Consider the following 26,771-nt stretch of genomic DNA (forward strand, 5'->3'; position numbering starts at 1 on the left):
AACAATTTGGTGAACATATATCACAGAATACTCTAGCTGAGGTACTGCTTCCAAAGGATCAGTCATTTAGAATAAGAAATCAAGAATTAGGTGGCTAGCAAACATCTTCTGTTTGATAAACATATTATTTGTAATCAAGGAGGTGAGAGAATTGTACACAAATAAACAACAGAAAGACCAAAAAAAGAACATGTGTGTAGTCATGGAAAAGATCTGGGAATATGGGAGAAGGAAGTGGGTGGTAATAGGCTTCATCCCAGCAAAAATTGAATTTCGAATACATTTATCCAGAGGCTGAGGATGTGGTTCAGTGGTAGAGTGCATGCTTAGCATGTGCAAGACCCTAGGTTAAATCTCCAGCACCAACACACACACACAAACACACATGTGCACATGCACAAACATACACAGACACAAACACAATAACCCAGCACCTTGTAGCTACCATGAGGAACACACAAGTTCTGTTTTAAGAAGATTACTGGCCCATCATCTCTCTGGCATTGACAGAACCGTAGTCTAGAGGAACCCAAGTGTCTGGTCCATTCCCTTATACTGCAGGACAGGCAGCCAGTGTGGGAAATGCCTGAGACTTGACAACTGGCTTGGCTAGAGGAACCCAGGGTAAATCCACTCTAATAAAAGGAAACATTTTGCATACAAACTCCTAATTTATGATTGGATCTGTTATATAACTATAGACTTTGCTTCTATGGTGTAAAGTACTAAATCAGTAGTTAATACAATTTGTCAGTTGCTAAATTGAGCTTGGTGCTATCATTATTCCTAATTGTACTACTGTAGCTAGGATGTCACATCTGTTGTAATCACTTGTTCTCCCTGTGTAATAATATTGAGATGCTCTGGGATAATAAACTCACCACAGCCTTACACCAAAAAACTAGGGGTTGACCCAAGCAGAAACCAAAATGCACTCTCAATTAATAGAGAAGGTAAGATCTTGGGACAGACACAAACCAAGAATCTCATACACACAGAAGCTTTCCCTGAAGAACAGACTTTTCCTAGAGAGGCCTTGATACTAGTGATGTAGCTACCTACTGCCAAAACTCACAAGGATCATCAGAGAAAACAAAACAAAAACATTTTTTGAAATAGAAAATGTCAAGACAAAGGAGCAAAATGCAATCTCAGATCTCCAGCCCACTCAGAACAAATTCAGGAGAAATCAATATCAAAGAAATGGGAAGTTCTACATCTGAATTTCTGAAATTATGGCAACTGAAATAAAGAAACAACTCCATAAGGCTATAGAGGAAATCAGATCAGAAATAAACTCATGTAAAAGAGAAAATGAGGAGAATTGCTCAGTATATTTAAAAAAGACATAGGTTAAAAAAATAGAGGAACATAGGAAAATTGTACAAACCTTGAATTAACAATATAGGAAAGAATTAGAATGCATGAAAGGGGTTCAAAAAGATATCCAGGAAATTAAAAATTCCACTGAAACCTGGCAAAACCACTTGAATGAAACTGAAGATAGACTTTCAGACCTTGAGGATGGGATTGCAGCTAGCAATCATGAAAAGAAAGGCCTCTTAAAAATAACAGCAAACCAGGAAATAACAATTCAACAACCGCAAATGATACAAAGGAAAATGATATAACACTGGTAGGTGTCAATGAAAAAGCGGTAGTCAACACAAATGACGTAAAGGATTATTTGCAGAAGGAATAGCAGAAAATTTCCCAAGAATGGAAAAAGAATCTGACAGAGCTAAGTGAGGCATACAGAACTCCGATTAACCATAACCAAAGTAAAGCTACACCCAGACATAAAATAATCAAGGTCCCAGAAATTAGCGCAGAACAAAATAAATGCTGTTAGAGAAAAGAACAAGGTTAAATAGAGTACTAGTTTTATGTTTATTTCCCCTTTTTAATATTATAATAAAAATGTTCTAATTTTATTTATTTTAAGGCTGTTCTGTTTCAGTTTGATCTGACCATCTGCAAATAATACAATTCTATCTTACTTTATTTTATTTGTTGTGGTGCTGGGGATTGAACCCAAGGCCTTGTGCATGTAAGGCAAGAACAGTACCACTGAGCCACATCCCCAGCCCTAAAAATGTTTTTAAAAGATATTTTATTACTTACATACATTAGCTTTATCATATATCTTGCATGGTGCTCAAGACAATTCTTTTCATTCAATATGACCCAGGCAAGTGGGAAGATTGGACACCCATGAAATATACTTACTGTGTCAGCTAAATGAATCATCACTTTATTTCCTTTATTTGCTCTAAATCCCAAAAAACACTTCCATTTTTCCATTCATTCAGTCAATCTTAGTGTTTGGCACTATTACTAGTATTATGGGAGGTATGAGAATAATCTATGCATTTAAGTTTTTCTGGGAGAAATCCAGTCCCAAAAGGAAATGCTCCATATTGAGGAGTTTTGGAAGGCAACTTTAATGTGATGCTAGTGGGCTGATAGGAAGCAGTTCCAAAAGTAATGTCTGCAATGTACATATGAACTAAACTAGAAGGGACATAAAGAAGGCTCTTTAGACACATATTACTGACATTCATATCAAAAGAGATGAGTCATGAACTCTGATGAAGACCATAGGGACAGTAGTGAGAGAGACCCCAGGTAAAACACACAGAACTTGAAAACTCTGAGGTTTTAAATCAGCAGTGTCTTGAGGACCCATAAGAAGGCTTCCAGTGGTAAGCAGAACTTTAAACTCATTGTACATGAAAATATGCAGCTGGGCATCATGTTGCCTGCCTGTAACCCTATCATTCTGGGAGGCTGAGGCATAAAAATCACACGTTTGTGTGGAAGCAACTTAGTGACTTAGAAAGACCCTCTCTCTAAAATATAAAAAATGGGAATGTAGCTTAGTGTGAAGATCCTGGATTCAATCCCTAGCACCACACACAGATGTGCATGTGCACACAGAGAAACAGACACAGTAAAAAAGGTTATACCTTGATTCAAAACAAATAAACATGCACAAAGAGTCTCACTTGAAATAAAGCAGATACACACACTTTTTAAAAAAATGTCAGATCCACTTCTAAAACCAAAGGCCAGGAAGTATTATGAAATGCTTGATTTGGTCCAAAACAGGTGACCAACTAAAATAAGCCAGGGTGCAGAATATGACCCAGCCTTCCAAAATTAAAGAAATCTATATTCTATGTGATTTTATGGGATTTAATCATATCTCCTTACAGCCTTACTCTTCTATTTCTGATTCCACCATTTCATGAAAAGTGCTTTGTTTAGGTCAGCAAGTCGCCAGTGGCCTCCAATTGCTATATTCAGCAGAAATGTAAGTCTATCTTTCAGTCAGATTTCATTCTTCTATGTTGCTTCAGACCCTTCCTTCTCCATTTATGTCAACCTCCAAAGAATCACAGATCTTAGCAGTTCTTCCTGACTCATTCTTCTTCGTTGGCCCCTTCCCAGCTCATCTGCCCTATACTGCTACAGACTAGACTCTCATTACTTCTCAGATACAAACAGTGATTCTCAGACAGTGCTCACAGCTATTGCATCAGGAAACAAGTAAAAATTTTCAGGTCCCACCTTAGTCCCGGTCAGAAATCTTGGGGATGGATTCCAAATACCTCGATTTAACAAACCTTCCAGATGCTTCTTATTGCAGGATTTTGGGCCCTGGCCTCAGCAGTCACCTCCCCTTTGCCTTCCTGCCTTCAAAGTCATTCATGGACAAAATCAATCATTTCTTCATCTCACTTATCACCTTTTATGACAGCACTCAAAATATACGTGTCTTTTTTTCAAAAGAAAAAAATTCATAAGCCTCAAATGCTAAATTGGGCTGCCTGAGTTTGTAAAAAAATATTGTTTTGTAAAACTAACAATGACTTTTTGTATTTACCAAGCACTTATACTTGTAAAATGATTTTTTTCAAAGAGCACAAAAGCAATACAATAAAAAGCTTTAATTCAAAATCAGGTTTTTCTGAAACTTAATCACAGTATCAGCTTTAATCCCCAAAAGATGAACTCTCAGGCTTGGTTCTTGTGGAAACTTGGGGAAGCTACCTAACCTCTCTGTGCCTCAGTTGGATCATAATAGAATGAACTTCACAGGATAGTGACAATTACGTGAGTTAATACATGCAAAATTCTTAGAACACTGTTGGATGTGCAAAAAATACTGTAAAAGTGGGCTGCTACTCTCCTGACCACCATCATTAGAATTAGCATAATAATTATATAATGGAGTGAATACCATAAGCACAATACCTACTGGTAATTGCACCCTGCTACCCATTCCCCCACCCTTCCACAGTACCAGACCCAAGTGTTGGCTGAGCACATATCCATGCACAGTAAAGACCCCACAGGTCCCAGCTCCCATACATCTAGATGCTTTTCCCCATCCCACAGAAAATTACTAGGATTCTGCCAGACAGTGGAGGGGAGCTAGAGGTCTTGGATTCTCCAAAAGACTTTCAAACAGTTTTCCTTATTCTGTAGTCCCCGACCCTATCTCTACTCCTTGTTTGCCAATTCCTGAGCATCTGGGTAATTCTGTGAGGCACACCGGATCAGTTCTTGGCTGTCTTTTCAGAACTTTTTTTTCTAAGCCTATTAAATCATTTACCATCCGGCTTTTAACATTCTTTTCAGATTGTCTTACCCCCATTGTTCCCATCCAGGTGGATTAAAGCCTTTACAAAGGAAGATCCCCTGACATTTTAGTAGAGCTTGGGGAAAGAACAAAAGTAGATGCTTATGTTCAGTGGTGTCTTTTTTCCGGAAATATCAGCTTTTCTTTTCAATCAAAACTCTCAGTACATGATTTAATTCTGTTATTTAAATTCTGGCCTAAGTTTAAAAAAAAAATGGAGGCTTTTTTAAACATAGCTTGATGTTGCTATTTCATTCTTACACTATTTTATTTCCAACGTGATTTTGCTTTGGCCTATCCAACATACTGCCACTCCCTTAAGGAGAGAAACATCTTATACCTTCTAGAGCAGTAGTTCTCGATCTTGCCTGCACACTTGAACCCCCTAGAGACCTATTCAAATTCCAATGTGCCAGCCACACCCAGTCCTTCAACTGTAGATCTCTGCAGAGAGGTGTAAGTACCAGTAGTGCTGCCCAGGCCAGGAAGCAGTATGGGATGGTGCTACAACTGTCCAGAGGCCTGTTCTCAATGTACATACACAACTAATTGGAAGGCATCTACTTCCATCAACCGACATCTCCAATAAACTCTTGGTCCTAGTAAATTGTTCTTTGAAACCAGGAAAATAACCCAAGTAATCCCAGAACATACTAAAAAATACATTTGCCTAGACTAGTTCAGTAACATTTCTCCTACTTGTTGGCAATACCATAGTATTATCTACCTAATTCCCATGCTCACTAGGCTGTGGCAATGATAGCAGTCAGTGCCGGCCTTGCTTTTCTGAAAGCACTGCAGTCCATCACTGTCTCATTGCTCTTTCCTTCTGAGAGTAGTCGGTACAGCAATCATATAACAGGCGTGAAGGGAACCCTGGTTATTTTGAGTAACAACCTTCCAATTTTGCAGAACTTATACAACTGACCCTAATAAGTAAAACTGATGGAGCTGCCATGCATCAGAGGCCCCAGGAGCAGTTTAGCAGACTCATTCCACTTAAAAGCTAAAGCCAGAGATTTAAAATTTAAAACTTGCCTTAAAATTTCAATTCCAGCCAGGTGTGTTGGCATAAGCCTGTAATCCCAGTACTCAGGAGGCTGAGGCAGGAGGATAACCATGAATTCAAGGTCAGCCTACATTACAAAGTGAGACCCTTTCTCAAAATAAAAAAAATTACAGTTCCATAGCAGCCTGTTACTTTCTTTTCCTGTTGTTTTTTGTTTGTTTTTTGAGATAGGTTCTTGCCATGTAATTCAGACAGGCCTTGAGCTCACTTTGGAGCCCAGGCTGGCCTTAAACTCACAATGATCCTCCTGCTCAGCCTCCCAAGTGCTGGGATCATGGCATGAGCCACCACACCCAGCATTGTTACTTTTGCTTAGATTTAATGTGTGCGTGAGGTGGTTTGGGAAATAAAAATAAAATTAAAATATTTCATTCTTTTCATAATATTGCTTTTAATAAAATATAAATAGGTTCATTTAAAAATTCTTAATTGTGAAGTTTAAAAAGACATACGGATCATTTTTTACTGCCTGACAATAACCTGCTCCACTAATCTATATCCTAACCCCCACAGATACTCACATTTGAAAAATTACAAAAGCATGCCACTGTCAAATAAAGCTGAGAAAAACTGGCTCAAGGGCATTCCCTTCTAAGTAATGCTTAAAGTGTCAAAGAGATCACCTGTTGGCAACTCTAGTGTTTATTGTTAGAATCAGTTATAGAAAAAAGTTATTGTTTTTATAGTAGCAATTGTTTCTTTTTCATTTTAATATATTTTATTTTTTAATTTTTTTTTTTTGTCTTTCAGAGACAGAGTCTTGCTGTGCAGTTCAGGCCGGCCTTGAACTCACTTTGTAGCCCAGGCTGGTCTTGAACTTGCAAAGATCCTCCTGCCTCAGCCTCCCAAGTGCTGGGATTACAGGCGTGCACCACCATGCCCAGCTTCATTTTAATATACTTTAGCAAACAGCATACAGAGCTGAGCTGCCGCACCATTTCCAGACAACAGGAAGCCCCAATTTCATAGATCTAGCATTTTGTGACAGCGAAGAGCAGCAGTCAGCATCAGACATGCACAGTTAGCTGCAACACCAGCACCCTTCAAAATGAAATGTCGAAATAGCAAGACAGGTAAACCGGGGCTTAACAAATGACAACCACTTGGGAAGTGACTTAACATTCTAATGGAGTTTCATATTTCATTCCGTATTTCCTTTTAATATGTTTTGAACAAAACGTTCCTTTAGGGATTACTTCCATTAAGTGTAAATATTCAATAAGAATAGTTCTGACAAAGAATCCCCAGGTAGTTCAAATTCTAATGTGCACTAATCAAAGGAAAAGAAAAATGACAAATTTTTGTTTTCACGTGTTTGTTACAACAAATACAATTCACATCTGATTAGCTTTGTTTCCTTTTTTCCCTCCCACAACTGTGTTCATCTGGCCATTTCCTTATAATCAAGTAATCTGTGTGCCCTCAGAATGCTCAGCAGTACTTTAAGTCCATTCTTACAGGGTGCAAATGGGTTTTCAGCAATTCATACAATCAAGTGAATTATGCTAAATTACTGCAATTTTAAACCACTGTATGCAGGAATGAAAAGGTTATAGAAAACTGTCATAGCAAAAGTGCTTTTAAAAAGGAGAAAAAGAAGAGTCCTAAAGATGTGTAAAATCAGATCAAAGATTTGAGAGGGAGATGGAGAACATGGGAAATGATAATATTTCTTGTCAAAACAAATGGAGAAGCACTGCTCTTGATCAGGTACAAGTGTGGAAACAGTTGTTTCATGATATTTTTCACACTGCTCATATGGTTCAAAATCATATCCTTAAACTGAGCATGATGGCACATGCCTATAATCCCACTACCTAGAGGCTGAGGCAGGAGGGTCACCCTGAGTTTGAGGCCAACCTGGGCCACAAAATGAGTTGAAGGCCAGCCTGAACTGCATAGTGAAACCCTGTCTCAAACAAACATACAAACAAAAAAATCACATCCTTAGACATAGAACACCTGGCACTTGCCCTGAATTTTTGAAAATTCAAGATTTCTGAATGATAACTTAATACCCCCAATTTTTGAAAAAGCTAATTATGTAGATGGGTTTACATGTAAAAGGCTAGGCATGTAGCATTTCAGCAATGATCAGTTTTGGATGTCTCAGCTCTGTTATGCATGGCTTCCCATGGCTTCATTCTACAAAATATATTTACAACATGAAGAGTACATTCACAAGAAATCTACATTTCAAGAGTTTTCACAAATCAATCTTGTATCTTTTCCCTGAATTGACCCTCACAAACCCTATCCCCTTGTCATTTTCTCTGCCAAGCTTAATGCTCCAAAGTCTACTTAAATGCAGCTCAAAATTATGAATGCAACAGATTTTGGTTCCTGTTCTCAAAACCATGTGCCATTATTCCCATCTTCACACCATAAAGGAATTCTGGTCTTTTAGCTTTTCAAGTTTCTTAATTTGTTGTCTCAAAAACAATATCCTTTGATCTCACAAAGTTGCTTGAATTTCACATACTCAGACTAAGAATCTTGAATTTTTAAATTCAGTACAGATTTCTAACATGTGAACACTTCCCATGCAATGGGCTTCTTCATGCAATCTCGAAGCCAGTTTCTCTGCATGGTCAGCAGGCCATCCTTGACCCTGTTTTATGAGAAATGAATGGCCCAATGAACACACAAGTGTTATGGGTTGTGCATAGGTGTCTCCCCAAAGCCTCATTAGGTGATAGGCAGGGCTTTTCAGAGATGGTTGAATCTAGAGTGTGTGATTCTGGGATTAAGAATATGATGCTGGGATTGAAGATGTGTGATTACTAAATTAGTCCACTGATTGGCTTGGCATAGTTCTGGGAGTGCATAATGACAAGGCCCTCCCTGGGTGTCAGTGCTACCCCCTGCCCCAGGGACAAGAGACAACATAAGGGACAGAAAGATGGCTGCAGTGGTTTCTTGTTGCTTCCCACTTGCTGCTTTGATACTTCACTGCTTGCTGCCTTCTGCTTTTCTGCCCTCTTCCCATTATGGAATTTTATTCATCTTTGATGTCTCTTTGCTCTACAAAATGTGAGTAACAGTAAATTACTCCTCTAACTTTGGGTGCAGGGTATTTTGTCTCAGCAGTGAGAAAATTAACTAAGATAGCAGGTTCTGGCAGATTGGTTTTGTGGTACAACTGTTGCATTTGATGCATTACTACTACAAGTGTGATTTGGACCAGGTGATGGAATTCGCTGGCTACCAGAGTGCTGATGACTTCAACGAGAGGCAGATTCATGACTTTGCTCTTTGTTAGCAGTTAGAGACTGCTGTGCAACTGATTGTGACACTTGTCCTTGAGTAACTACTGGAGTACTAACATTTGATTGTGCTGAAACAGGAGTAGTACTAATCAAATGTTTGCTAGAGATTGTGTTGGTATGAAGTGTGCTTATTCTTGGAGGCATACAGGTCTTGGGGATGAGGCATCACATGTTAAAGATGTGGAACACTGATTAGATGGCCAGGTGTGTACAGAAAGCAAAACAGTTTGAGAAATCAGAGTTGTTATGTTTAACGCAGATGGTCCAATGGTAAGAAACTTACAAATTATAGACTGCAGCAAAGCTTGTGTCACAGCCATTGTAAGAACTTCATTTATTTTGGATACATCCACATTAGAATTATGGAGCTATAGTGTGGCTTGCAAAGCTAGAAGCAACTGTTAAGATTTGCATCCTGAAGTAATGGAGGTATTGATGACTATGGAACAGGAGACTCGGACTGTAGAGCAGATGTTGTATGTGCAGGTGTGGGATTCAGTCCAGAGACAAAAGATATAGAAGGAGTTCTGCAAAAATGTGTTATTGATTAGTCTCCTACTGTAGATTCTTTTGTTTCTGTTTTCTGTGCAGGGAGAGAAGGCATGGGTGTAGACAGTTTTGATAAAGTAGGTGCTCCATTCGTGTCAAATGATTTCTTTGGCTGCTGATCAGACTGTAGCATAAATGGACTAAGAGGAACAGTGCTTGGGCGAGCAGTTGGATGAAACCCTGGTTTGATGGGGTGCTTACTGGTGTAGAACTACTATGAGTCTCTGCTCTTGGCAGCCTGTAGTCTCTGTCCTTGTGTCTGCTTGTTTGAGACAAGATGTTCTGTGGGAGCAAACTACTGGCATCACGGCAAAGCTTGTCTTCCACCCCACTGGCAAACCCACTATTGGCTGTTGCTTGTATTGCCTCTGTTTTGTAATCTCTATCTCTTGGGAAGCTATTAACTCCTACTTTATTGGCTTATTTTTGTCTCTGTTCTCTTTCATGCCACTCTTTTGGTTTTTCCCACTGTGAAACTTCTGTTCAACAACTTTAGCAATATTTTTTTCCCAGAGGAGCTAATGCACTCAGACCAGTCATTTGCAGAATTGCAAAGTGCATCTGAAGCTTTGCTAGGACTAGAAGAATGTGAATTTAAACTATGAAGAGCACTGTGGCTGTGGGAGTGTTCTCGTGGAGAGAAACTGGTTCCACTTTCTCTTTCTCTAACTCTGTGAATACGCACATTTTTGGCTGTATTGTGATCTGTGCTGTCACTGTATTTTTTTAGGACTATCATCAGATCTCTGCCACATTTTATTTGGTAGTGTAGGATTCCTGGTTTCAGGCACGTTTACATGTTTGTGATCACCACTACTGGGGTGACTCTTCCATAAATATTCAAGCGCCTGGTAAGGCTACTAGCTCCAGCTTTGGTCGGGTTGTGACAGCCATCCCTGAATCTTTGTTGTTTCCTCGCACACATTTCATCAAAGCCAGTGGGTGAGCAGGATCAGGACCTCAGCACTGCCCGGTTACTCACTCTCTCCCTTCACCCGCACCAGGCTCATGCTCCCAAGGGCGGTGGCATCAATGGCAGGGCAGCAGCACATATTGGGCAGGGGGTTATGGAGACGCCCAGCTCAGCACCGCGGACAGCGATTTTCTCCTCCACCTTCCCCTTCTGGGGCTTGGGCTTCTCCTCCTCCTCCCACCACTACTGCTGCAGCTCCACCAGTTTTGTTTTTTGTTTTGCAGTACCAGAGATTGAACACAGGGCCTCCCACTGAGCTACCACTCCAATCCTTTTTAATTTTGAGTCAGGTTTTCACTAAATTGATAGGTAGGGCTGGAACTCCAGATCATCCTTCTCTGGCCTTCCAGAGTGCTGAGATTATGTGAGTGTGTGGTGAAAGTTTTGAGGGGAGGAATTAGATTAGTAACTCTCACTCAGACAATTTAATGCCCTCAGAAAATCTTGCTCACAAGACAATCATACATTTGATCCATGCAACAGACCAAAAAGCAGATGGTCAGTCACAAGATGGCAGAGTGGTAAGCAGCAAAGAAAGAGCCTGAGAGTCGAGTCCAGATGCTGGAATATAGCAATGTGGGAAAGACAAGGAGGGAAGTGGGTCCCCTTGGACCCAGGAAGAATCTGAGGTGTGAATTGAAGCCAACAGAATGGAGAGAAACTTCAGTGGAAAAGAAGCGGGTAGCTGGCAACAACTTCTCCCTGAGATGGAACTCACTGTGAGAGAGGAGAGATTCAGACCTGTGGACACACAGTGACTGCTGGCAACCTAGGGGGCCTCCACAGAGATGCAGCAGTGGAGGGGAGCAGCAGGCATGAAGGACTGCACTATCTAGTGGTGAATACTGAGGGCCCAATCATTTGACGTGAGATCTATTGGCTGGGAGCCATTCTGAGGGGGGCCAGTTGAGCTCAGAACTCAGAGTAGCTACTAGCTCCATCTAGCAGCTCATAGCTGGGCTTGGGCCCAGGGAAGATTCACTGAGGTCTGCAGGCTGACAGCAGGTACAGGCTCACTGAGGCTATGCACTATCCTGCCATAAAGCTACTTCTAGCTTGCTTGGATAAATCAACACAGATCGGGACTCTATCTGCACACATTGTCTACCAGTAACAGCAGAGACAAACCTGGAAGTGTAATTTCTCTCTCTTTCTCTCTTTCACACACACATACACAAACACACACCCATACACATAAACACATTTTTTGTAGTTTTGTTTTTGTTTTTCTTGTTCTCTCTTTTTTCTCCTTCATTGTTTGATCTTGTTTTTATATGAGTGTGAACGTGGCTTCTAGCCTCTTTGTGGTTGTGGGTCAGGTCTGTTCTTTTCACCTCTTCCTTATTTCTTTCCCTCAAGTCTTCTGCACCAGTTTCCCAAAGTTAGTGTAATTCCCCCTTTGTCCTCCAGCATTATTTCTAATCTCTTCCTCTTCTTTCACTTTTCTACTTTCTCCCTAACCCATTTTAAATTTTAACCCCAAGAGCAAAATTGATATATTAAGGACTCGTATACTGCATACAACTTTCTAGCTTGGTTTAGATTTTGTTATATAACCACAAATCCAGTTCATATACTTAAAGGTGGCAACTGAATGGTTACCTCAGTTTGTCATTTTCTAGGCTGTGTTTGATGTTATTGTCATTGGTACCACTATAGCCAAAAGAGACATAATTGTTCTAAACAGCTCTTTTTCCTGGTATCCCAAGACTGAGATTGACTGAGGGTTACAGAAAACACTATGGCACAGTGCCAAATAAGCACGGGCTGTGCCAAGCGGACAGCAACTCCTTCTCATCTTCAACAAATTGAAGAGGTAGGATCTTGCAGCAGTGTCAAAAACCAAAAACCAGCTATACCTGGAAGACACCTAGGCAAAGTGGTCATTTCCTAAGGGTTCTAAATACTACCAGTAAAGCAACCCACCATAGGCAATTTAAAAGCCTCAACCCAAGAATTAAACTAAAAGAAGAAAAGAAAAGAAAATGTGAAGACATTTAAACAAAACAACCACAGACATCCACTTTATCTAAGACAAACCCAGGAGGTAATGAGGTGGCAAAATCTGAAAGACATTCACCTGGCCTCTCTGAAGTGGCAACAACGAATCAATTGAATGAGGCTCTAGAAAAAATAAAATCAGAAATAATTCCTCAGATAACTGCAGAGATGGTGTCCACAATGAAAATTGTGCTTACTGATTGTAGAGCAGATACAGACAAAAATAGAGGGGCTTTAGAAAATTATGGAAACCATGAATGCTCAGCATATGAAAGAAATGGAATCCATAAGGCAGATTCAAGCAGATATCCAGAATAAAAATTCCATTGAAAGTATTTACATCAGATTAAGCTAGCGATATATAGAAGGCTCTCAAATATAGAAGACAGGCTTGTGGTTAGTGATGATGAAAAGAAAGATTTCTTAAAAATAGCAAGGGACCATAAGAAATCAATACAGTAGCTGCTACATTATGCAAGGAAGAATAGTTTAAGATTGACTGGAGTCAATGAAAAATGATACAAAAAATTGTTCACAATGAAAAATGATATAAAAAATTGTTCACAGATGTCATGACAGAAAACTTCCTTGCTAGAGAGAAAGAATTTGACATACAGGTAAGTGAGGCATGTAGAACCCCAGTTAGGCATGATAAAAAAATCCCTAGAGCCCAGCATATTATACTCAAGATTCCAGAAATTCAACACTAGAATAGAATCTTAAAAGCTGTTTAGGAAAAGAAATAAATCACCTACAGAGGAAAGCCCAACAGAATCACAGCTGACTTCTCATCACAAACCCTCAAGTCAAGGAGAGGAAGGAGTGAAGTGTTTCAAACTCTAAAGGAAAAGAACCTTCAATCTAGACTGATGTATCCTGCAAAACTATCTTTCAAAATTAATGGAGAAATAAGATACTTTCATGACAAAGAACATCTAAGGAAATTTATGAACACCAAACCAGCACTCTAGAATGTTTTGGAGAACATTCTGGAATGAGATAACAAGGATTACAGCCCCATGAACCCCAACAGAAGAAACCCATCAGGCAAGGCAAATCAGAAGGAAGGGAAAAAGACAGGGAGCCAAGAAAAGGAAAATAACACAAAAAAGATAAGTCAATAACCTTCAATGTTAATGGCATCAGTTCACCAATCAAAAAACACAGACTGGCAAAATGGATCAAGAAGTAAGATCCAACAATATGTTGCATATAAGAAGCACATTTAATTTGAAAAGAAGTTCATAGATTGAAAGTCAAAGGATGGAAAACAATAGTTCATGTCACAGAATACCAAAAATAAATAGGGGTAGATATTCCATTTGCAGACAAAGTTAATTTCAAGCCAAGACTGATAAAGAGGGATAAAGAAGGTCACTCCATCCTTGTAAAGGGAACAACCCAAGAGGAAAATATAACAGCCATAAATATATATGCAACAAATACCAATGTATCCAAGTATATAAAACAAATATTAACAGGCATGAAAAATCAAATATGCACTAGTACAATTGCATTGAGGGATCTCAATACCCCACTGTCACAAAAAGACAGATCAACTAGACAAAAAATCAACAGTGAAATAATGGAACTAAACCAATTTTTGAATAAATGGATTTAGTAAATGTCTACAGAGTGTTCCAACCCACAACATCAAAATATACATTCTTCTCAGTTTCTCATGGGATGCTCTCCAAAATAGACCAAACATGAGTTCATAGAATTTCTCAGTTTCTCATGGGATGCTCTACAAAATAGACTAAACACTAGTTCAAGTAAATGTAAAGGAATTGAAGTTATCCTACACATATTGTCAGACCATAGTGCAATGAAATTAGAAATCAATGGAAAAAGAAACCACAAGAATTTCATAAGCATTATGAAATTAAATAGCACCCTCCTAAACAACCAATAGGTCAGATGAAATTAAAGAAGAGATCAGTTTCTACAATTAAATGACAATGAGAATACAACATACTGGAATTTATGGGACACAATGAAAGCAGTCCTAACAGAGAAATTTATAGTAGTGATTACTGATATCAGGAAAACTGAGCAAGCACAAATAAACAACTTAATGATAAATCTCAAACTTCTAGAAAAAGAAGAGCAGGTGAAGCCAAAAATTCATATGAAGGAGGAAATTATAAAGGTCATAGTAGAAATTAATGCATTGCAGACTAAAAAAATGATACAAAGAATCAATGAATTGAAGAATTGGTTCTTTGTAAGATTAAATAAAATTGACAGACCCTTAACCAACCTTATCAAAAAAAGGAAAGGAAAGACTCAAATCCATGCAATTAAGATGGAAAAGGGTGAAATCACAACATACCATGCAGAAATCCAGATCATCTATACCCACTTTGAAAACTATATTGCATCTGTATTCTAATAAGATGGAAAATGCAGAAGAAATCCACAAAGTGCTAGGTGCATATGATTACCAAAGCTGAGTCAAAAAGATATAAAAATCCTAAATAATCCAGTGTCAATGAATAAAATTAAAGATATAATTAAAAACCTGCCAACAAAAAAATCCAGGCCTTGAGGATTCACTGATGAACTCTACAACAAATTTAGAGAATTCTTAACACCACTACCTCTCAAACGCTAATGAAACTGAAAGGGAAGCAACACTCCCAAATTCATTCCTGGAAGCAAGCATTACTGTGATACCAAAACCACAGAAGGACCCAACTAAGCAAGAAAACTATAGCCAATCTCTTTAATAAGCACAGTTGCAAAAATCCACAATAAGACACTAGCAAACAGAATGAAGCAAACCATCAAGATTTTCAAAGTAGGTATTGAGGAGCTTCTGAATTTCCATAGGCTCTGTAGTGATTTCATCCTTTTCATTCCTTATTGCATGAATTTGTTTCTTCTTTCCTTTTTTGATAAGATTAGCTAGGGGTTTATCAAATTTATTTATTCTTTCAAAGAATCAACTCTTTGATTCATTAATTCTTTATGTTGTTTTTTTAGTCTCCATTGCATTGATTTCTGCTCTGACCTTTATAATTTCCTCCATTCTTTGGGCTTCAGGCTTTAAATCTTCTCATTTTTCTAGAAACTTCAGATGCAGCATTAGGTTATTTGTGCTCCTTCTGTTTTCCTGATGTGAGAATTCACCACTATAAATTTTTCTCTGAGGCCTGCTTTCATTGCATCCCATTGTATTTCCACTTTTGTTTGACTCTAAATATTGTTTAATTTCTTCTGTGAACCATTGGTTGTTCAGGAGAATGTTATTTAGTTTCCATGTGTTCATGGAGACTTTTGCAGTTTATTTTTTCAATAATTTCCAACTTCATTGCACTATGGTCAGTTAATATGCATGGGATAATGTCAATTCCTTGGAATTTACTTAAGCATGTTCTATGGGCTAGTATATGGTCTTTCTTAGAGATTATGCCATGTGAAGCTGAGATGAATGTGTATTTTAATGTTGTTGAATGGAATGCTCTGTGGAGGTCTACAATGAGCGTTTGTTCACAAGTTTGTTTTAGTTCTGTTATTTCTTTGCTGTTTTTGTTTGGTTGATCTATCTCTTTGTGACAATGGGGTGTTAAGTTCTGTTGTAATTGTGTTATTGCTTATTTGATTGTTTATGTATATTAATGTGTCTTATATAGTTGGATGCTCCCATATTTGGTGCATATATATTTATGACAGTTATCTCTTCCTCTTGAAGTTTTCCCCTAGCAAGTATGTAGTGACCTTTATCTCTTTTGATCATTCATGGTTTGACGTTCACATTGTCTGCAAACAGAATAGCTACCCCTGCTTTTTTTCTGTGTTCCTGCCACATAGAGTATTGTTTTCCATTTTTTGACATTCAGTCTCTGAATTTCCTTTTGAGTTAAATGTGTTTCTTGTATACAGCATATTGTTGGATTTTGTTACTTGATCCACTCTGCTAGTCTGTTTCTTTTGGTTGGTGAATTGAGGCCATTTATAATAATGGCTATAACTGATATGTATTGGTTAACCTTTGCCATATTATTTTCCTGCTATTGGTTTCCTACTTTTCTGCTCTTTTTAATTGCTTGCCCTGCTTGGTGTTTCCTTTGTATTGTTTTTCTTGGAATTGCAATCATTTTTATCTTTCTAGAATGTCTTTTACTACTTTTTGTAGGGTTGATTTGGAGGTCATGAACTTCTTAAGTTGTTCTTTGTTGTGGATGTATCTTATTTCTAGATTAATTTTGAAAGATAATTTTGCAGGTTACATCAATCTGGGTTGGAAGTTGTTTTCTTTTAGGACTTGAAATACTTCACTCCAAGCTCTTCTTGATTTGGAGCTTTGTATTGAGAATTCTGTCATGATCGTGATGGGTTTTCCTTTATGGATTATCTTCTTCTTTTCTCTAACAGCTTTTAATATTCTGTTCCTGTGCTGAATTTCATGTATCTTGATTATTATATGTCTGGGTGTAGACTGGAACTGGACTTCTACATGCCTCATTTAACTGTAAGTCAGATTCTTTTCCCATGCTTGGGAAATTTTCTCTTACTCCTGAAAATAGCCTTTTTATGTCATTTATGTTGACTACTGCTTTTTCATTCACACTTATCAGTCTTATATTATTTTTCTTAGCATCACTTGCAGCTTGAATTGAATTGTTATTTCCTGATTCCTTGTTATTTTTAAGGGATCTTTCCTTTTATGATTGCTAACTGCAATCACGTCTTCAAGGTCTGAAAGTCTACTTTCAGTTTGATTCAAGCAGTTTTGCTAGCTTTCAATGGAATTTTTAATTTCCTGGATATCTCATTGAATCTGTTTCGTGCATTCTAATTCTTTCTTACGTTGTTCATACAACATTTCCACCATTTTTCTATGTTCCTCTATTTTTTATGTATGTCTCCTTTAGATATGCTGAGCAGTTCTTTCATTTGTGGCTGCAATTTCTATATTTTACCTGAGAGATTAGTTCTGGTGTATTTTCCTCCATAGCCTCCTGAATGTGTTTCTTTATTTCAGTTGCTATCATTTCAGAAATTTCAGGTGTGTGACTTCCCATTCCTTTTATATCTAAGTCTTCTGGATTTCTTCTGGGTGGGTTGAAGATCTGAGATTACATTTTTCTCCTCTGTCTTGACATTTTCTATTTGTAAATAAATTTTTAAATTTTGTTATCTGTGATGATCTTTGTGGGTTTTGGTAATAATTAGCTGTATCACTAGTATCAGGGCCTCTCTTGGTAAAGTCTATTCTTCAGAGATGTCTTTTGTATATAGGAACTTCTTGGTTTGTGTCTGTCCCAAGACCCTAACTTCCCAATTAATAGAGTATGGAGTGTTGGTTTCTGTTTGGCTCTCCCCCAAGTGTATTGGTGTCAGGTCTGGTGAGGTTATTACCCCAGATCTTTCCAATATTGTCATACAAGGGAGAACAATTTATTACACAGATGTGACAGCCTAGGTACAGTAATACAAATAGCAATACTGATAGCACCAAACTCAATTTAGATATTGAAAAACTCTGATAACTGTTACTTTTGTACTTTAGACCATAGAAGCAAAGTCTATAGGTATATAACAGAACCACTTGTAAATTCAAAGTTTGTATGCAAAGTTTTTCCCTTGTTGGAGTGGATTGACCCTGAGTTCCACCAGAGAAGCTGGTTACTGTGTCCCAGCCACTTCCTGAGCTGGCTACCTGTCCTGTGGTATAAGGGGTGGGCCTCTCATGTTCTTATACAGGTGGATTTCTCACCAACTTGCCACTGGGTAGTCTGCTAATGCTAACCTCTCAGGACTTCAGCTCTTCTATTATGTTACTACATTATGTGGAGATGGATCAGCTCAGAGCTTCTCCATCTCAGCATGAGGGACACAGTTCTTCTTGGAGGATGGGGAGTGCCATCCTTGTGTGGCAGGACAACAGCAGCACTGGTCTCTGTCCCTAGATACCAATTCCAGCTCCTAGCCCTGATAGCCACAAATGTCTCTACATACTGCCAGCTTCACCACCAGCTGATAAATTAATCAGACATGATCAACTTCTCTGCATCTCTGATATCTAACAAAATATGTTAAATATCTTATTTTCCTGTATGCCATTTCTTAAGCTACTGGTTGATAAGCCAACTGTGAGAACATTTACTTTGACTTTTAGGGAAATTAAAGGCAAAGCTCAACAAAGGAATAAATGAGGAAAACTAATGAATATGTACTAATTCTAGTTGAAGGAGGATAAGTACTTCAACTGAAGTACAAGTTTTGAAAAGATAAAGGAAAGGCATAATGCTTCATCATATGGTAATTCTAATATTCTGAAGAACTGTCATATTGCTTTTCATGGCAGCTGTATCATTACTCCAATCTTCAAAAGTTTTGTCTTAGTTATTTACTTGCTGCTGCGACACAATACCTGAAACTCACAGTTTAAAGGAGGGAAAGTTCATTTTATCTCAGTTAGTAGATATTTCAGTCCATAGTCAGCTGTGTCCAAGGCAGGGCAGCAAGGCAGAGGGGAATACAGAGAATTTCTCGTGGCATGGCAGTAAGGAAGCTGAGAGAGATCAAAGGAGGAGGGAGGGAGACAGCACACCCTTCCAGGACACCCCCCGTGATCACCTCTTTCAACCAGGCTTCACTTCCTAACATCAAGTTTAGATATAAATGCACAGTGGGCTAATCCACTGAAGAGTACCACATCCCTATGATCCAATCACTTCAAAAGTTTCACTTATGATCACATGAGTCTTTAGGGGGTTATATCAGGATGCTGATATAAGCCATAACAAGTTCTTTGTGGTTTTATTTGGTAGGGGTGGAGCTAGGGGATTGAACCTAAAGCCTTCACATGGAGCTGTATTCCCAGCCCGTTTACTTATTTATTTTTTAAAATTTTAGGACAGAGTCTCACAACATTGCCCAGGCTGGGCTTGAATTTGAAATCTTCTTATCTCAGCCTCTCAGACGCTATGATTACAGGTGTGCCTTACATACCCAGCTCTGTTATTTGGTATTGAGTTTTTTTGTTGTTGTTATAGTCATCCGAATGAGTATGAAGTATTGACTCATTGTGGGTTGTTTTGTTTTGTTATTTTGTTTGTTTGTTTGTTTGTTTGAGACAGTCTTACTCTGTAGTCCAGGCTGGCCTTGATCTCACTAAGTATCCCAGGCTGGCCTCAAACATGGCAATCCTCCTGCCTCAGCCTCCTGAGTGCTGGGATTACAGGCATGAGCCACCACACCTGGCTTATTGTAGTTTTGATTTGCATTTTGCTCATAATTAGTGATGCTGAACATCTTTTCATGTGCTATTTGGTCATTTGTATATCATTTTTGGATCAATGATTATTCAAGTCCTTTCTATATTTTTAATTGGGTTGTTAACTTTTGTTGCAGAATTTTAGGAGTTTTTAAAATATATTTTGGATATTAATCCCTTATCAGATATGTCATTTGAAAATATTTTCTCCCCCTCTGAGAGCTATCTTTTTATTCTTTTCAGAATTCCCTCTGAAATGCTGGGGATATAGCTCAGAGGCAAGCCTGAGGTCGCGAGTTTGATTTCCAGTACAAAAAAAAAAAAAAAAAAAGTAAGAAAATATTAAAAGAATGCCCTCTGAAATATGATTTTACTTGTAATTTTGATAAAGTCCAATTTGTCTATTTTCCTTTCACTGTCTGTGTTTTGAAGCTATGTCTAAGAAATCTTTATCAAGTAAAATGTCATGAAGCTTTTATCATACATTTTCTTCCAAGAGTTTTGCAGTTTAACAGGTCTTGAATCAATTTGAAGTTAATTTTTATACATGGTGTTAGTAAATTTATTCTTTTCCACACCGATATCCAGTTTCCCAGCATTGTTTATTGAAAAGATTGTCCTTTCTCCCATTGAATGGGCTTGTCAAAAATTCTTTGACCCATATATACAAAGGTTTATTTCTGAGTTTTCTATTCTATTCTATCCGTCTAAATCTATTCAAGTAAATCCTTTTCTGCAGCAGGAACACATAATTGAAGGTTGTAATTTATGTATGAGACCAGTCAAATCCCTTATATCCCTCAAATTTCTATTCACTATGCTAGCAAAGGAGTTTTGTAAGAGAAAATTAAATTAAGTTCCTAAGTTAGCCCATGATTCTAAGGTGATATAACTACCAACTGCTATATTCATAAGCCTCTAAATGTAAGGGAAATCACTGCTTTAGGAAATTATCTTATTCTCTGTAAAAAAAAGTAAAAGCACAAATATTACCTGGAACGGTGGAGACAGGTCCATGAGAACCAGTGGGTCCTTTCACTGTGCTTTACTGATGGGAACGCTGAGGTCCAATGTCAGCTCCAAATAATGGCCTTCTCCTCACTCCTTAGTTTTCATTCCTGACCAGTGCATAAAGTTCCTGCAACTTTGGCGATGCTTACCTAGGAAGACAGTAAGTGGTGCTATTATATCCCCCAAGCTTCTGTGACAGCCACACTTGTGCTGAGAGGGACCTAATAACATAATAGAAAAGTATCAGAGAGGGGCTGGGGATTTAGCTCAGCGGCAAAAGCGCCTGCTTGGCATGCGCAACGTCGTGAGTTCAGTTCCCGGTACCGGAGAAAAACAAAAAAAAAAAAAAAAAAAGTATCAGAGCCCATGACAAAGCAGACACTCAGGTCTGCAGATTCATTCAGCAAATCCTTTTTGTCCCCTAAGTTTCTTCTAATATGTGGGCCAAGTACACTCTAAGAACACACCCTAACAGAAGCTCTATCAGGAAGAGTAGTGTTAAGTATGAACACACCTTGAACCTGATGCACCACAGGCTTATTTGAGCAAAACACTCTCTCGTAGAAGCTGACAACCCTGAGCACAGCCTCTGTACATGCACAGTGCATTCAACATAAAATCACACATCCTCTACAAGCCAACTACCCTAAATTGCCCACTCCCTGTTTCTCTAGAATTCTAGTTCCAACTGTTGCCCCTGATCACAGACCTCATCACCTAAAGAATGTAAAGCTACCACTTGGAATACAGTGAGTTGGTGAGAATATACTGTTCTAGTTGTTTTCAGTTTCAAGGTACTTGTGTTATTTTGTTTTATCAAAGAATGAGGAAGGAGTAGCCAAGTGATTTCATGATGCTGTACCCACACTCATCTGGAGCCTCTGGAATAAAAAGTAGCTGTTTTCATAGCGTTCCCTCTAATTATACAGTTCTTTCCTTTTCATGTTAAGTGCTAGTCAGCTTCATAGTACTTTTATGATCCTTCATAATCCTTCAAATTCTACCCTCCTTTAGAGCATAAAATGTTTTGTATAGTTGCCCTGTCCACCGGCCCAACAGGAATAGTTTCATCACAAAGCAAGACTGCCACCTACTGACCACGATCCCTGTCGGATCTCAGAAAGCCGTTTTCTATGCAAAGCCATTCTGTGCAAATTTATTCAATTATATCAATATAAATTTTTAGCTCTTTTAAATACAAATTGTTTTAACTCTTAAAATAAGGTTAAGAAAATATCCTTCTATATCACTCCAAATTCCTCTGCTTAGAAGATCAGAGATGATAAAAATTATGATTTTTGTTCTTTTTTTCCTTTAAATATTCAAGAAACTTTATTTTAATATATATCTTTCTTCATCATTGCCTTTATCCTTTACTCTGAAAGCAGAAGCTCACTTGCTCTCATTAGAATAGTGGTAATTTAATTGTACATCTTGAACAAGTTAGAATTGTTAAAAGTTTCAATTCATAGTCCCAAAGCTGTTGTAACAAATCACAAAGAAGCTAAAGGAATTAAATAGCCTTTAATTAGTTCAACCTTGGCCAGGTAGACATAAATCTGCAAGTGTCCTCTAAAAGTATTGAATTTTTTTTCTAGAAACATTAGTTTCTCCCCATTTTAACTATTTTTTTCTTTTGGGACAGGATTTCAGTAGGTAGTTCAAGCTGACCTTGAACTCATGGTGATCCTCCTGCCTCAGCCTCCCAAGTTCTGGGGTTATAGTCATGTGCAACCGCACGTGGGTGACTTAATTCATTAAGAAAAACATCAGAACAATCAAAATAATTAACAGCAGGCAAAGACATCCCCCTTTTGAGGCAGCCAACTACCATCTTGGTGATAGAGCAAAGTATAAGTTCACTGAACAGCATTCATTTAATAAATACTACCTGATATAGCATTAGCTGCTAAGGGTGCGGATGTCTTAAAGGTCTGTTGTCTTTGAGAAGTAGTCTGGTGAGAGATAATTACAACATAATTTGCAAGATATAAAGGTAAACCTAAGTAGTGACAAAACAGTTCCTGAGTCAGCTAGGAGAGTGAAGAAGGCTTGCAAAGGAAATATTCTGAAGGAGAAATAGGAGTTTTTCAGTTAATCAGAGAGGTATGAAATATCCAGAGATTATAGTGTGTGAAAACTCACTGAGGTCTTAGAAGAAACATCCTGTAATCCAAAATTTGTAAAAACAACCAAACAAACAAGCATGAGATCAAGTAGCTAGCCAGGCAGACCTCAAAATCTTAAGTATATCTTATGAGGAAATGTGCATTTTAAATGATAACACTGACAACAGAGAAAATGTATCTAAGGAGGGTGAGACCAAAAGAAGTGTGTTTACAAAAAAGAAATGAAATTTCTCTGACAGAGAAAATAAAAGTTGTGACACAACAGAGAGATTACAGCAGCACAATTTCTCCTGAACCAAAGGTGCAAAATAATGGTTGTCCATTGCTAAAATTAGGCTTTGTGTTTAGGATCAAGTCTGTGACCCAAAATTGTTTCAAATAAGCAGGTCATCCCCAGTGCTGTAGAATGAACTGGCAGGTGGGCAGAACCTTCAGGCCAGATAGAACATAACCTCCAAGAAGGCAGAGATTCTTAACAGTTTTTGATTAGAATTTACCCAGTGCTGACATGTACTACGTGCTCAGTAAATATTTGTTGAGTGAACAAACACAAATCTATGGAGCTGTCAAGATTTTTTAAACACACAAGCAAAATGTTAATGAGCCACTTAAAGAGAAAGGAATGAGTAGATGACACAATTCAAAGACAGACTGTTGAAGAAAGTGGTTGGGGAGGAGATAGTACTGCAACAGATGTCTGAGGGCAAAGGTACGCAATAGAGTCACAGGGATGGGAATGCTATTAATGGTGGCATGAGTAAACACCTAGAGACAGAGGCTCTGGGAAAGATCAGATTTATTTCACCTTCATACAGGGAAGCTGAAATTGGAGTGATAGCAGCAGCTATCTGGAGGGAGGCTAAGTATATATAGGATTTAGGGGTTGGGTCACAGTCTCAAAGAATCCATACGGAATCTGTAAAGTCAAAGCTGCAAGGACAATCAGCACAGGTGTATAGATAGAGTTAATGACCGCAGGTCCTATCCTAAATTTCTGTATGGCTTTTAATCCTTATTTGCTTAGGGCAGCCTATTGTCAGTAGAGGAAAGCCCAGTTCTCTCTCAGGTCACTCAGGTCAGGTCTGACAATCTTATCTTTCTGTTACTATATATAGAGATGGGTGCATGGGAAAGAGAGTGGAGTATCTTGGGGCTACTTCAGGTGTGACAAATGGAGCGGTGTGGGAGCCTAATGGGAGAAAAAAATCTTAAGCGGGGTTGTATTGAAGAGAAGTCAGTGCCAGCATTTACCTGTTGGTAATCACTTGCACATGATCCTATAAAAAACTGAGAGAAAACTTTGAGGAGACATGGTCCAAAGAGAAGGAGGAGGATAATGTATATAAGAGGTGTGGCTAGTGGAAGAAGCCACAAGGCCCAGTCACAAACATTAGTCCAAGAGTCAGACAGGTACTGTCTAATTTGTGAAGCCTCTTTTGTCAGTCTCTTGGCTGTGTCCTGTGCTATGCCTGACTGATTGGTATAAAAACAGCAACTATCTCCAAGGAAGACACATAACCCACCTTTCTCTGCAGTGAGGAGATCTAAACCTCCACAATTTTGAAGGGTCACTGCTGCCAGGAAGTCTACCTTATCAAAAAAAAGGAAAGAAAAAACTCAAATTCATGCAATAAGGAATGAAAAGAATGAAATCACTACAGATTCTGTAGAAACTCAGAAGATCCTCAATACCTACTTTGAAAATCTTTATTCTCAAAGGATGAAAAATGCAGGGAAAATGGACAGATTTCTAGCTACATATGAATTACCAAAGCTGAATCAAGAAGATATAAAAATCCCAAATAACACAATATCACTGAATGAAATTGAAAATGTAATAAAAAAAACTTCCCAACAAAGAAAGCCCAGGTCCTGATGGATTCACAGCTGAATTCTACAAGAAATTTAGAGAAGATTTAATACCAATTGTTCTCAAACTGTTTAATGAAACAAAAAGGGAAGGAATTCTCCCTAACACACTCCTGGAGCCAAGTATTATCCTGATACCAAACCCAAAGAAAGACCCAATCAGAAAAGAGAACTACAGGCCAATATTCCTAATGAACATAGATGCAAAAATTCCTAATAAAGTACTAGCAAACAGAAAGTACCAAATCATCAGGAAGATTATATACCATTACCAAGAGGGATTCATCACAAAAATGCAGGGATGGTTCAATACATGTAAAGCAATTAATGTAATATACCATATCAATAGAGCCAAAGACAAATATCACATGATCACCTCAATAGATGCAGAAAAAGCTTCTGATGAAGTCTAATACTCATTCATGATGAAAACTCTGCAGAAAATAGGAATAGATGGTATTCACCTCAATCTGATGAGAAACATCTGTGAGAAAACCAATAGCCAGCATCATACTAAATGGACAAAAACTGAAAGCTTTCACTTTAAAATCAGGAACAAGACAAGGATATCTATTGTCACCACTCCTATTCAATATAGTTCTGGAAACACTAGCCAGAGCAGTTAGACAAGGGAGAGAAATAAAAGGAATAAAGACAGAAAGGAGGAAGTAAAAGTATCATTATTCACAGATGACATGATACTTTACATAGAAGACCCCAAACTCTCCACCAAAAGGCTTATAGATTTAATAATCAAATTCAGTAACACATCTGGAGACAAAGTCAACATGCAAAAATCCATAGCATTTCTGTACACAAACAGCAAACAGACTGAGAGAGAAATTAGGGAAACCACGTTTCATAATACATTGAAAAAAAATGAAATACTTAGGAATCAATCTAATAAAGAAATTAAAAATCTATACAGTGAAAATTACAATGCTCTGAACAAAAGAGGTCAAAGAGGATTTCAGATAATGGAAAGACATTCCTTGCTCCTGGATAGGAAGAACCAACTTTTGAAAATGGCCATATCCCAAAAGTGTTGTACAGATTCAATGCAATCCCAGTTAAAATACCATTAGCATACCTCACAGATCTAGAGAAAACATTCCTAAAATTCATCTGGAACCAGAAGTGGCCTGGGAATAGCAAAAGCAATCCTGGGCAATAAAGAGAAGGCAGGAGGCATCACAAGACCTGACTTGAAATTATACTACAAAGCTACCGTGATAAGATCAGCATGGTACTGGCAAAATCAGAGCTGATGATCAGTGGAACAGATTAGAAGATGCAGACACAGCTACAAACACACTCAACCACATTATCTTTCACAAAGGAGTCAAACATGTTCACTGGAAGAAAGATAGCCACTTTAATAAATTTTGCTGGAAAAACTGGGTTTCCACATGCCAAAGACTAAAGCTAGATCCTTGTCTCTCACCATGCACCAAGCTAAAGTCAGAATAAATCAAAGATCTAAATATTAAAGCAGAAACACTAGATCTACTGGAAGAGAAAGTAGGTATAAATCTTGAAGACATAGCTGTAGGCAGAGAGTTCATGAACAAAAACCAAACTGCACAGGAAATACTTTAAAGAATCAAAAACTGGGACATCATCTCATTGAAATTTTTGACACATCAAAAGACATCATCAACAGAGTAAAAAGAAAACACACAAATTGGGAAAATTTTTAGCCAACTGTCCCTCAGACAAAGGACTTCTATCTGGAACATTTAAAGAATTAAGAAAAATGAGGCCCCCAAAATTCAAAGACCCAACCCAAAAGTGGGCATCTGAAATGAATACACACTTTTCAGGTGAATAAATACAAATGGCAAATAAATATATGAAAAAATGTTCAACATCACTAGTTATTTGAGAAATGCAAATTAAAACAACATTGAGATTTCATCTCACTCCAGAAAGAATGGCTATCATGAAGAAATAAATCAATAACTAATACTGGCAGGACTGTGGGATAAAAAGAACCATTCTCCACTGCTGTGGGAATGTAGACTG

At 38.1% G+C, this 26,771-nt stretch overlaps 1 pseudogene; it reads right to left on the reverse strand.

The window, feature by feature from the left end:
* Window positions 1–8,035: 8,035 nt before the first annotated feature.
* On the reverse strand, window positions 8,036–10,460 carry LOC102007778 (annotated as a pseudogene).
* Between the last annotated feature and the right edge of the window lie 16,311 nt (window positions 10,461–26,771).

This window comes from Chinchilla lanigera, unplaced genomic scaffold (genome assembly GCF_000276665.1).
Source record: "Chinchilla lanigera isolate Chin_1 unplaced genomic scaffold, ChiLan1.0 scaffold00087, whole genome shotgun sequence".
Lineage (NCBI taxonomy): Eukaryota > Metazoa > Chordata > Mammalia > Rodentia > Chinchillidae > Chinchilla > Chinchilla lanigera.